Genomic DNA, 12,189 nt, shown 5'->3' with positions numbered 1-12,189 from the left:
TGACCAACCGCGGAACGGGACCAGCTGCTCGTCCACAGTCACGTCGGTGCCCGGGTTGTACAAGCTCGGAAGCCGACGCGCCCACTCGTCCCACACGTCCCTTATGGCCGCCAGCTTGTCGGTGGCCCGTCTGGCGGCTCTCGACTCGCGGTCGTCGAATCGCAGCAGTCTCGAGTACGCGTGGAACCGCTTCAGGGGCATCGTGGCGCGGAACACGGGCCTGCCGCTCTCCTCGTGCCACAGGCTTTCCAAGGCCTCGTTCCGGGACCTGTACACGCCCGAGAGGAGCAGCAGGCCGAAGTAGCCGCGCAGGTCCACCGCGTCCATGCCTTTCCACTCGTTGCCGTGCGTCCTCAGGGCCTGTAGGTTTGTCGCGGCCAGCACAATGTCTTCTATTCGCGGCGTGACAAATAGGTCGAACGCCGAAACGATGTCGCGTACGCGCCCGGCTGCGTAGTCCGTGGGTCCGGAGCTCCGCGGCTCGGGGGAGAGGGCCCTTTCCCGAGGCCCGGCGTGAAACGTTTTCGAGGACCACTCGATTTTCCTTCTTCTTTTTTCGAAACGAACGTCGCCTCCTCTTGCTCCACCACTACCGCCGTTGCAGCAGCGGCTTCTCCCCTTTCTCCCCTTTCTCCCCCACCTTCTTCTATCCCTCCACCTCTTCTTCTTCTTCTTCTTCTTCTTTCTTCTTCTTCTTCTTCTTCGTCTTCTCCTCCTTCATCTTCTCCACCACCTCCTCCTTCCTCTTATTCTTCTTCTTCTTCTTCTTCTTCTTCTTCTTCTTCTTCTTCTTCTTTGGCCACGTCTCCCCTTCCTCCACCGCCCCGCTCCGGGCTGCTTTCTCGCCGTTCCTGTAGGCCCTCTCCTTCCGAGCCACCTCGCCTTCCCACTCGTTCGACAAAACCGCGGCGAGGGACGTCGCGGGTGAAGCCGTTGCCTCCGTCGGTACGCGCGTCTCCGTGTGCCTGTCCGGGGAGGACGCTAGCGAGGGTCTGCCGCGGCCTCGGGTCTACAGTGAAACAACGGGCCATGCCGAGCGTGACAAATAGGTTGCCGGGTCTTTGATACGAAGAACGGAAAACGAATAGAAACAAAACAAAACTAAAGAACAGAAACCAATGCAAGACACATGCCTACGGCAGATGTGTATAATAAAATATGTTTAGTATGCCCGCGGGCGAAACCGGGTTCTTCTTCTTCTTTCTTCTTCTTCTTCTTCTTCTTCTTCTTCTTCTTCTTCTTCTTCTTCTTCCCTATTTCATAATACCGCTTGGGTGTCTGTTTGTGTTTAGTGTCTTGTTCTGTGTTAGCTCGTCTCTCGCTCCGAAGTGAAGGGACAAGTGCCTCGGCGTGTCCTAGACCCCGCGTAGTGAAGGAATACGAGCCACGGGGACCACCGAGACCCCAGCGTCAAGGGATAAGTGCCTCGGGGTCACCTAGACCCCCGCGTAGTGAAGGGATGCGAGCCACGGGGGTCACCCGGACCCCGCGTAGTGAAGGGATGCGAGCCACGGGGCCTCCCGGACCCCGACGTGAAGGGATGAGTGCCTCGGGGTCACCTAGACCCCGAGTAGTGAAGGGACGAGTGCCTCGCGGGGTCACCCGGACCCCGCCTAGTGAAGGGATACGAGCCACGGGGCCTCCCGGACCCCGACGTGATGGGATGAGTGCCTCGGGGTCACCTAGACCCCCGCGTAGTGAAGGGATGCGAGCCACGGGGCCTCCCGGACCCCGACGTGATGGGATGAGTGCCTCGGGGTCACCTAGACCCCCGCGTAGTGAAGGGATGCGAGCCACGGGGCCTCCCGGACCCCGACGTGATGGGATGAGTGCCTCGGGGTCACCTAGACCCCCGCGTAGTGAAGGGACGCGAGCCTCGGGGGTCACCCGGACCCCGACGTGATGGGATGAGTGCCTCGGGGTCACCTAGACCCCGCGTAGTGAAGGGACGCGAGCCTCGGGGGTCACCCGGACCCCGACGTGAAGGGATGAGTGCCTCGGGGTCACCTAGACCCCGCGTAGTGAAGGGACGAGTGCCTCGGGGGTCACCCGGACCCCGCGTAGTGAAGGGATACGAGCCACGGGGCCTCCCGGACCCCGACGTGAAGGGATGAGTGCCTCGGGGTCACCTAGACCCCGAGTAGTGAAGGGATGAGTGCCTCGGGGTCACCTAGACCCCGAGTAGTGAAGGGACGAGTGCCTCGGGGTCACCTAGACCCCGAGTAGTGAAGGGATGAGTGCCTCGGGGTCACCTAGACCCCGAGTAGTGAAGGGACGAGTGCCTCGGGGGTCACCCGGACCCCGCCTAGTGAAGGGACGAGTGCCTCGGGGGTCTCCCGGATCCCGCCTAGCGAAGGGACGAGTGCCACGGGGTCTCGGTGACCCCGCGTAGTGAAGGGACGAGTGCCACGGGGTCTCGGTGACCCCGCCTAGTGAAGGGACGAGTGCCACGGGGGTCTCCCGGACCCCGCCTAGTGAAGATATTACAGCCCAAACCAGCAAAAAAGACTATGGAGGGGTCACTGTGACCCCCGAGGACAACACAAGGGTTAAACCTGTAAGCTTACTTTTAACTAGATGTGGAAAGTTGAAAGGTTGAATTTTTTCACCTGTGCTGTGGTTTGAAACCAGGTTCCACCAAGATTTGAACTCAGATCGCTGGATTCAAAGTCCAGAGAGCTAACCATTACACCATGGAACCTTTAAAAGAGTTTGCTAGGCAGTTTCTTTCATTATATCCACATGTGTGATATTAACGGCACACAACAATCACAACAATTAAAATATCACGCCCCAATATATTCTCGGTTTTAAGTCCTCGCCCCTACTATTTACGACATGGACAGACGTAATCCGGCTAAGAAGCGGCACTTTTTAGAGGTGGAGATTGAAACCCTGACATCTCAGTTTAATTTGCAGTAAAGTATACACCTACATGTAAAGTGTACCCATATTTAAATAAACACACGGTAGCAAAAGTTTATGCAGTGTTTTACTCGTGTAAACTTTATGTTACTCGTTTTTTTTTGTGAGTCAGTGTAAATATTAGTGCAAATCAGTATTACACTGCTTTTCAGGTTGTTGTGGCTGAGTGGTTAAGGCGATGGACTAGAAATCCATTGGGGTCTCCCCTCGCAGGTTTGAATCCTGCCAACAACGAGGGGCGTTCTTTCATTGTGGTCACACATCCCTTTATAACAAATGGCAGATGTGCCTTCATGGACAATACTATAATTTCAAACTGGAAGCCACTGATGCATCTCTGAGCATTTACTTTCATTCTCAATGTCCAGATGTGTTGCGGTTGATATGGCTTTGATTCCCAGCCAGTAACTTTCTTTGAGTGACGTTATTTGCTTTATTTGTCAAGAAGTAACCAGAAAGGTTACTCTCCCAACCCGGTTTGATAAAACATTAGATCTCTGTTATATCGCACAAATAAGGGAACATAACAATCAATCAAGCTGCCTCCACGAGGATCCACAGACATAGACATGTTCCACCCCCTGCAATTAAGCCTGTCTCCTCAGCTTCTAGGCGCCGCTGCATCTCCTCCTCTTCAACTGGAGAGTTCGCCTCTGCGTTTGTGAGTTCACAGTTAGCAAAGCTCACATAAAGCAAAATGCTTGTGGCATAAAGATCGATCCTTCTGCAGAAGACCATAGAGCAGCCCAAAGATAACCCAAGTGGCCTTACCTCTATTAGAAGGTGCAGTTCTGCAAACCATGTACATACTAATCTTTACTGTCATTGGTATGCAGGTCACTTGATGTAATACACGCAAATACACGAGGCCCCACCCAACAGTTTTGTGATAACTGGATGTCAATGATCAAGCTTGTTGCTGTGACCAAGAAACCACCAGCAAAATGACTGATACATCATCAGTTCCCAAATTTTCTTGGATGCCAAATATTTAAATTCAAAGTCAGAATCCAATTGACATGTAAGAAACATAAAATGCACGTCCAGCTTCTACATTTCCGCATGAGTCAGCTTCCCCAATTTCTGAGTAACAGGAAAATAGCCTGATAAGCAGACATGTGCAGCTCAACCTGACCAACACAACCTGTTGTTGTGTTGGTCTGTAGTTCTGGCACATTTAAAAGTTAGCCTGTTTGTGTTCTTCACCTGTTACCTAGATTACACCTGGCTGTTGATTTGATATAACAGCGATTGTTGAACGTCCTTGCTTATTAAGATAATGTAATTAATAATGGGTTTATTGTTATTATTTACTAGCATATATGATTCCTATGCATTGTGTATGGTAGCCTTTGCAATGTTATTTATTTATTTTATTACCACACCATAGCAGAGCTGCCCCCCCCCCCCCATGTTTATCCTGATGCTTGATTGTAATGAAGCATCAACAGAGAGAAGTTTCTCCGTTTGTGTGTTAACAGACACACCTGGGCTCAAGTTGGAAAACCAGAATCAGCTTTAAATCCAGTCCTAATCTAGTCCTCACTAAATTTCAAATAATTTCACTGGAGTTAGTTATTATTTTTGCGTCATCAATACCAAATTGAATCTAATTGGATGGGAATATACACAGACTTCTCACAAAATCACACTTGAATTCATATCTTGCAACTCGTTCAGAATCTTATTAACCTGGAGTCCCAGTCTCTGTCACAATAAATAAGCTATATGTTTTATATATGTTTTAGGCTTATTGGCAAACAGCCATTTAAAATGTAGCCAATGGCATATAAAGAATAAAGAATAAAGAGTATTTTTCCATGTCCACTGTAGTTTTCTCAGCGTCTCTCTATTAACATCTGTCTGGTCCAGGTAGCTTTGTCATTCCTAAGGCTAGTTTTACTTTTATACTTTAAGTAAATGGCTAAGCTTCTACTTTATTACTTTTGCTTGAGTAAAGACGTTAAATCAGTACTTCTACTTTTACCAGAGTATTTTTGCCATCAGGTTTGTGATGAAGAAGGTTCTTACAATTTTCAAAGCAGTGCAATCACCATTTCATTGTAGGTCTACTGTGTAAAATGGTGCTTTCTGCTGTAAAATCCTTTTTTTGTGTCAATATGGCTCTGTTTTTTTTTTTTTTTTGTACGAAATACATTGGGGTCTCCCTGTGTAGGTTTTAATCCTGCCGACAACAAAATGTGTTCTTTAGGATAGGTAGAAAATCAATGACACATCACAGAATACCCAGTTGTGGATTTGCCTTTATGAACAATCTCCAGCCACCAATGTATTTCTTAGCTTTTATTTTCAGTCTGTGTTACAAGATTTGCAGTGAATGTTGTATTGTCCAGCAGAAAGGCAACAGGTGTGTTACTTTTTGACCATGATTTATACCATAGCAGTTCAATCATTTTGCCCAGGTTTGATTTCCAGCCACCGCAGTTGCATTTACAGGTTTTGAATCCATATACAACATTAACATTACATGTTTTACCCAGGTTTCTTCTTTAATTCAGTGATATTTCAATTCCCATCCGGGAGTCATCCCAAAAGGATTAATAAAGATAAGTCTACGTCTCTCTCAGAAAAAAGTAAAAAAAGAAATCTGAAAATCTTCAGGGGATGTAGCTATTAGCTTTTTCCTTGTGAAGGTTTTTTTTTCCAATGACATTAACATGAACAGTTACTAACTTTATAGCATTCATGTAACGTTAAAATAGAAAACGTCTGACAGGGACAACATAACATTTCATTACACGTTTGGTCATTTAACATCTTTTCATTCATAATAATATAAATAACTTACCTTTTAGCGTAATGTTCAGCTGAGCTCAATCGGTGTGTGCTGTAAATCCGCTGTCCACACGATTACTGAGAGGGGCCGGAAGCTTCACTCGCTAAACTGCTCCAGGGCGGCAAACGTCTCCAGAGCGAAGACTAGCGGCCAAGGATATATTACATCTGTAGTGGTTTAGCAGTACCATAGGAAATGAATGGGAACCAGTTTAGGGCGTTCTAGCTAAAGAATTCCCTAGTGCCGTGCGGGAGACCCGGGTCCAATTCCCGGCCAATGCATCTTTCCTTTACCACTATTCGGAAATAGTCCTTTCACAAAAGGGGCATGTTTGTGTGAAGGCAAACAGCACATTTCTGGTGATGTTAACTTATAGATTTAAGTCATGCATGTTATCTTCATTTTGATTTTTGGTGCACTAGGCACGTCAAGAGGCTGTGATCCGTGTTTGATGGAATATGGATAAAATTACAGTTTTGCTGACACTTGGGAAAACATAATGTGGCCAAGCAGACTGATTTTTTCAGTGGTGGAATTTGAACCGCATCAAGCGTTGGTGGTTCAGTGTTAGAATTCTCGCCTCCCACGTAGGAGACCCGGGTCCGATTCCCAGCCCATGGAGCTTTGCTTTACTACAATTCGGAATTAGCCTCTGCACAAAAAGGGCATGTTTGTGTGAAGGCAAACAACTAATTTCTGGTAATGTTAACTTCTACATTCAGGCCATTCATGTCAGCTAAATTTTGATTGTTGGTGCGCTAGGCACGTCAAGAGACTGTGATCCGTGTTTGATGGAAAATGGATAAAATTACCATTTTGCTGACACTTGTGAAAACATAATGTGGCCATGCAGACTGATTTTTTTCAGTGGTGGAAGTTGAACAGCATCAAGCGTTGGAAGTTCAGTGGTAGAATTCTCGCCTCCCACGTGGGGGACCTGGGTCCGATTCCCAGCCAATGCAGGTTTGCTTTACTATAATTCGGAATTATCCTCTGCACAAAAAAGGGCATGTTTGTGTGAAGGCAAACAACTAATTTCTGGTGATGTTAACTTCTAGATTTCAGTCATGCATGTTAGGTCCATTTTGATTTTTGGTGCACTTGGCAGCCCGAGAGGCTGTGATCCGTGTTTGATGGAAAATGGATAAAATTACCATTTTGTTGACACATGTGAAAACATAATGTGGCCAAGCAGACTGATTTTTTCAGTGGGGCAATTCAACGCACGTCAAGCATTGGTGGTTCAGTGGTAGAATTCTCGCCTGCCACGCGGGAACCCGGGTCCGATTCCCGGCTAATGCAGCTTCCCTTTACCACTATTCGGAAATAGTCCTTTCACAAAAGGGGCCTGTTTGTGTGAAGGCAAACAACTAAATTCTGGTAATGTTGACTTCTACATTTCAGCGATTCATGTTAGCTAAATTTTGATTGTTGGTGCACTAGGCACGTCAAGAGACTGTGATCCGTGTTTGATGGAATATGGATAAAATTACCGTACTTGTGAGAACATAATGTGGCCATGCAGACTGATTTTTTTCAGCGGGGCAATTCGAGACATGTCAAGCATTGGTGGTTCAGTGATAGAATTCTTGCTTGCCAGAGATCGGCCTGTCACGCATAGGTGGCATGACAGCCAATGAAGTTGCAGCATTATTAGTGCTGTCCGAGGTGCTGAACCGGCCAAGTTTTTTTCCTGAATATTTAATAATTATTATCTGGACGCAGGTTAGAATCCCAGTTGGGGCCATGTCTGTGATGCATTATTAAAGATAAATAGGTATTTATTAGAATGTTTTATCTTGAGTCAAGTAAATACCTTAAATTATACAACTTAAGGTAGGGTATGATTACAAAAAATACTAAAGCAGAACAAAACTAAAAACATATAATAACATGGTTGCACTTGACTTACTCATGGCTATTAACCTCTTATATATCTTGTAAATTCTGGAGTGTGGTCTATCTGTAAAATGTCGAGATAACTCTTGTTATGAATTGATACTATAAATAAAATTGAATTGAATTGAATTTTATGATATTTTTCTTAGTATGTGTAACATTACAATTTCTTAAAACCTTTGCATTCAATTCTAGACAATTTACTGTTCTCTTAACGTCATACACTTATTAAAGAGACACGTAACCATTGGTCAATGTATTGTCTTGTTTACTAAATACAACAATGACAGTTTTAACAGACCAAATCCAATAGTGCAAGGTTACACATAAAACATAAAACCAAATAATATGTAAAAATAAATATGAAATGGCCAAATATACAGTATAAACACACTTAATCAGCAGCAGGATGTTGGAGATCTTCTACCAGTCTGTTGTGGCCAGCGCTCTGTTCTCCTCCGCCATCTGCTGGGGGGGGAGGAAGGCTGGCTCCGTGATCGGCTGCAAACAGGACACTTTTGAAGCCATGGTGGAGAGGAGGTCACTGAACAAACTGTTATCTATCATGGATAACCCCGACCACCCTCTCCACCCCCCATTGGTCCACCAGAGGAGCAGCTTCTCTAAGAGGCTCCGACAGCTTCGATGCCGCACGGACCGCTACAGAAAATCATTCATACCACAGGTAAAAAAACTCTTCAACACGTCATCCCTGGGTGCTAGATGAGACTCTGAGACACCCCAACATTGCATTAAGGGCAACCGGCCCGATTGGTTCATTTACATTTTAACATACTTAAACAGTTGCACATTTTGTTTTTCCCATCTTTTATATATTTAAATATTTGTTCTTATATTCTTACTCTTATATTTTATTCTTATATTTTGTTATTATTATTATTATTATTATTATTATTATTTCATGTATATTGTATGTATGTATATTTTGTGTGCTGCTGGAACACTGTAATTTCCCATTTTTTGGGATCAATAACTATCTATCTATCTATCTAACTAACTTGCTATGACATAGCCTACTCTATGCTAATCATCTAGGTAGATTACTACCCATTTAAAAGTAACTTGATTGATTTGATAATGCAGCTGTCATAGTAGGTGTGCGTTTGTGCTGTAGTGTCATTGTATTGTCCAAAGGATGCTCATTGTTTATTGTTGTCCATATTCATGTTGCCTTTAGATGAGCAATAAGCCTAAAAGCCACAAGTCCATGGGGGAAGGAGAGTGGATGGCGAGGTTGAGGGCGTATGCCGGCTCAGGGGTTTGGCCTTCTGGAGACAAAGGACCAGCCCCTAAGCAGCGGAAGTGGCATGACCTCTATCATAAGGTAAAATATAGCAATACATAATGATAACTTCAAAAAATATACCATACAATAGTGAAGATATTATGAATAAAACAAATTACTGTACACCCCAGTCTAAACAGAGTTGTGATTGTTTCAGATTGAGAAATGTCCCATGCAGGCCCGGGGACAGACCACTCTGTTTGGAGGGTCAGTGGCCTGTAATTGTGGATTTCACTGCACCAAGGTAATCTGTTTTAAAATGCTGTATCATTATGATTAATCTCACATCTCATGTCTGCTGCAATGCTGTTGCTGTTATATCACGCATCCCAATGCTGTTGCTATAGCAGCCCTCCACTCAGCCTCCTGCCGCAGCCTCGCAGTCTGCTGCTCTGGTCTCGACCGCTGGTGCAACGGCTGCTGTGCCACCATCTTTCCTGCGCCCCCCTCCAAGTTTGTCAATGGTGAATAATTTATTAAATAACTCATATTTCATATATATATAGTGGTTTTGTATTTGTTACATACAAATAATATTTGTATGTAATCAAATTAATATTGTTTGTCTTTTCAGTTCACTAAATCACGCTATGGTGGGTCACAGTCTGCCACACTAAAGCCCAATTTAGTGGCTAGGAGGAGCCCCAGCCCCTCACCCTCTCCGGTGAGGTCTCCCAGTCCCTCTCCATCCTCTGTGAGGTCTCCCAGTCCCTCTCCATTCTCTGTGAGGACTCCAAGTCCCTCTCCATCCTCTGTGAGGACTCCAAGTCCCTCTCCATCCTCTGTGAGGACCCAGAGCCATGCCCCGTCTTCTGTAAGGACTCCCAGCCCTTCTCCATCCTTTGTGAGGACTCCCAGCCCTTCTCCATCCTCTGTGAGGACTCCCAGCCCTTCTCCATCCTCTGTGAGGACCCCGAGCCATGCCTCGTCTTCTGTGAGGACTCCCAGTCCCTCTTCATCCTCTGTGAGGACCTCAAACCCTGCTGTGAACACCAACATGGCAGAAGCCTGTGTAAGTACAGCAGTGTGTTCATTGGCCAGGCTGTTGTGTAAGTTGTGCTTAGTGTAGCCTTTATTCATGCCATACATTAATAATTTGTTGTTGTCTTCTTAACAGGGTGAACCCGGGGGAGTTCACCCAGCTACTGCTGGGGCTACAGCTTCTTTCTGGTTGCCAGGAGAGATGCGGAAAAACATCCCCATCCAAGACCAGAGGTGGATTTCTAACACCATTTTCCACTCTGGCAAACTGCAGCAAGATTTGAAGCTGTGGTGCAGATCGCTTTTGCACCCATCGGCTGACGGTGTGGATGCCCTACCACCTGTGAAGGTGAGGGTAAACTGCCCTGAGTGTGGGAAGCAGCTGACGGGCTACGGTGTCCACAAGAGGGCTCGGAAGGTCCTGGACATGGACAGGTATTACCTGATGGCAATAGAGACACTCGGCTGCACTGTGTGTTCTCTGAACTACTTGTCAATCTCTCAGACTGTCCAGAACCAGCTGGACCTGCTGCACCAGAAAATGTTCCGGCTGATCCTGACCCACCAGCCTGCTGCCTCCTCCCTGGCTGCGGATGTGTCTGGGGTATGTAAAGCATATTAATTTGCTAATAAATAACATCACTGTTATTTTGTTTTGTCCCAACTTCACTCATCTCAAAATTCTCATCCTTGTTTTACCAGGCTGTGGATGAGTCCGGTGTGCCAGGCATGGACAGAGTGGACAGCTTGGCAGAATATCTAGTGGAGCTGCGCAACCAGCCCTCACTAGCCCTCACCAACCAGCAGGTCAGGAACTTATAGCGTCTTGTTTTTTCTCCTCTGTTCTCTGTCACAAATGTCCACACTTGACTGTTTTTGTTTTCTCATGTGCTGTTCTTTGTATGTTGTCTTTCTCAGGTGATTTTGTCAACATTGTCGCTCTGTGGCAGAACTTCCTAGACTACGACAAGCAACGGGTTGTCTTTGCTGCCCGACACAAGACTAGGCTGGACACAGGGAGGTTCAAGTCTTCAAAGATGAGGCAGGAGTTCACTCCAGGGGTGGAGAGTGTAAAGCGGCATGCCCTCACCACCACTGCCCCGCTTGCCCAATGGCCAGATTGCTGCCGCCTGGTGGAAACCATCTTTGTCCGACTCTGTGCCATCCACCGCAGTCCCAAGAAGAGATCCAGATGGGACCTTATCCTGGAGGACTACAGACCAATCAGGCGGCGCATTCTGGCCAACGGGTTAATTATGCAGCGAACCACCATGCAACTGGTGCAGTGGCACAATAAGACGGTGAAGAGGCAAGACAGCATGGTGGTGATGCAGGGTCTGGACCTGCCAAGCCAAGCCTCTCCCCAGCGCAAATATGCGCCCCCTATCTGTCCCCCCCCCCACCTGGCCCGGCTCACCAGTACCACTGTGGGTCAAGCGCAGGTTAAGAGGAAGGCTGTACCCACATACGTGACACCTGTGGCTGTGAGGCTACGTACTCAGCGGCAGCTCTTCCCGGCTCCGCATCCACCTCCCACGTCAGCTCCACAGCTGATGATGTTGGCTCCAATGAGTACACAGGTGCCTGTCCTGATGTCTGCCCCCCAGGCCCTGGGGTTCAGCCTAAACCCAGGTTGGACTACATCCAATCTCCCATTTGGCAGTGATGCAGCGTGCCAAACTCCTGCTCCTCCTGCTCCTCCTGCTCCTCCTGCTCCTCCTGCTCCTCCGGCTCCTGGGGCTCCTCCGGCTCCAGTCCGAAAACTGACCCGCAGAGTATTGCACAACACGTGCAAGAAATGCGGGCAGTTCAGGACAGCTGAGACAGGACACAGCCAGTACAAAGGGACTGTGGACTGCCCTTCAGTTGAGACTGTCCCCAAAGAACAGTGGCTGGAGGACTTTAAAAAAAACAATAACATTTATGATAATTGTTTTGTATTTGTTGTACTTTTTATGGTGTGTTTTAATTAAACCTTTACAAAAAATCTTTAATTATTCCTTTTTTTCCTACACCAAAGTAGGTAACAATAATTATAATAATAATAATAATGATGATAATAGTGATAATGGGGATGACAATGATGACAACATGCAGTAACAGTTACATGTAGGATGCTATTCACTTCAGGAAGGTAGGAATAAATAATACAGTGTATCAGTTTTGATTCATAAAAGATGCCAAACAATCCTTGCAATCAGATCAAAACTAAGCCTTTCTGTAAGGTGTGGGGAAGAAGTTAACAATAATTATTTATTTGCAATTATTATTTATTTTATCA

The 12,189-nt window shown here is 46.5% G+C and overlaps 2 non-coding genes across 2 annotated transcripts; one reads left to right on the top strand and one right to left on the bottom strand.

Moving 5' to 3' along the window:
* Positions 1–2,629: 2,629 nt before the first annotated feature.
* On the bottom strand, positions 2,630–2,701 carry trnaq-uug (transfer RNA glutamine (anticodon UUG)). Its single transcript has one exon. It is a non-coding gene; the product is annotated as a tRNA-Gln (tRNA).
* Positions 2,702–6,954: 4,253 nt separating this feature from the next.
* trnag-gcc (transfer RNA glycine (anticodon GCC)) lies at positions 6,955–7,024 on the top strand. The gene has a single exon. It is a non-coding gene; the product is annotated as a tRNA-Gly (tRNA).
* The last annotated feature ends 5,165 nt before the right edge of the window (positions 7,025–12,189 follow it).

The sequence above is a fragment of the Etheostoma spectabile genome, unplaced genomic scaffold (assembly GCF_008692095.1).
Source record: "Etheostoma spectabile isolate EspeVRDwgs_2016 unplaced genomic scaffold, UIUC_Espe_1.0 scaffold00010008, whole genome shotgun sequence".
In the NCBI taxonomy this organism is placed as follows: Eukaryota; Metazoa; Chordata; class Actinopteri; order Perciformes; family Percidae; genus Etheostoma; species Etheostoma spectabile.
Note: the sequence above shows the minus strand (reverse complement) of the source record. Positions and strands in the feature narration are given on the sequence as shown.